Source organism: Arachis hypogaea, chromosome 9 (genome assembly GCF_003086295.3).
Source record: "Arachis hypogaea cultivar Tifrunner chromosome 9, arahy.Tifrunner.gnm2.J5K5, whole genome shotgun sequence".
NCBI classification, from domain to species: domain Eukaryota; kingdom Viridiplantae; phylum Streptophyta; class Magnoliopsida; order Fabales; family Fabaceae; genus Arachis; species Arachis hypogaea.
This window is the reverse complement of record NC_092044.1, coordinates 109,993,492-109,994,651: the sequence shown is the minus strand read 5'-3', so window position 1 is coordinate 109,994,651 and position 1,160 is coordinate 109,993,492.

The following is a 1,160-nucleotide window of genomic DNA, read 5'->3' as shown; positions in this document are numbered from 1 at the left end:
GAAAGTAGTTGAGGAGAAGGAAGACGATCCTTACCATTGGGTCCATGATGATGTTAGGACTCGTTCTTCTTCATTCACGAGTGTCGAGTCCCTGTTTGAGTTGAGGGGTTTGAACCTCGTAAGAGGTGGTTCTTGTGTTGCTGTCAAACTTCTTACTTACTCTAGTGGTGATAGGGTTTGTGAGAGAAGGGGTGATTGGGGGTATTTCTATATGTATACCCCCTGTATGACTGAACTTGGTGTGAGGTTTTCATTTTCTGCTTTTGAGTGCGACGTTCTTACCCAATTCAAATGTGTGCCTTCGCAACTACATCCCAATTCCTGGGCGTTCCTTCGCGCCTTCCAATGTTTGATGGATTTTCTTTCTTTCCCTTGTTCATTGTCGTCGTTCTTCTCATTGTTTCAGGCAAAAGGTGTTCGGAAAGGCTTGTGGGCTTGTCTTAGTAGTTTTCCTTGTCGTTCTCTTTTTCTTCTTTATAAATCTTCTTTTAAGAATTTCAAGTCCCTCTTTGTCAAGGTTCGTTCGGTTGAGGTAGAGTATCCATTTTATCTGGATGATGAACTTATTGAAAAGTTTCCCCTTTATTGGTGTTCAGAGCCGAGCCAGATCCTCGAGGCTTGTGACGGTAGCGAAGAGGAGGAATTTATGTTGGATTTTTTGGTTGAGAGTGTCGCTGCTAGGGAGTGTTTGTCTATTCCTGATCTTTTGTGTTTGTGCGATTCGGGTGATAGTGAAGGCTTAAAAACCTACATAGGTAATTTCTTGGTTGTTGTCATTTGTGTTGGTGTTTGTTGTATTTTCTAATATTCTTGGCTTCTTGTAGGTGGGCGAGTTCCTCTCTTGGATCCTTCTAAGTTCCAGTCCTTCATGAAGAAGAAGAAAGAAAAAGATGTTAGCGGTATAGGAGCTCGGAAAGATGATGGAGGGGCGGCAGCCTATTCGTTTGTTCAGCCAGCCTCTTCATATAAAAGGAAGAAAGATGATATTGATAAGTCCGTTGAGGTCATATCAGAGGGCGACCAAGAGGTCGTAGGGGGTGGTAAGTTTGCCTTTGATCGTCAAAAAAGGCTCCATGGTTTTATCCTGGGGTCTAGCTCTCACTCTTTGTGGAGTGAGCAGTTTAATTTTGTTGAGCTTTCAGACAAGGCGTCTCAGTATC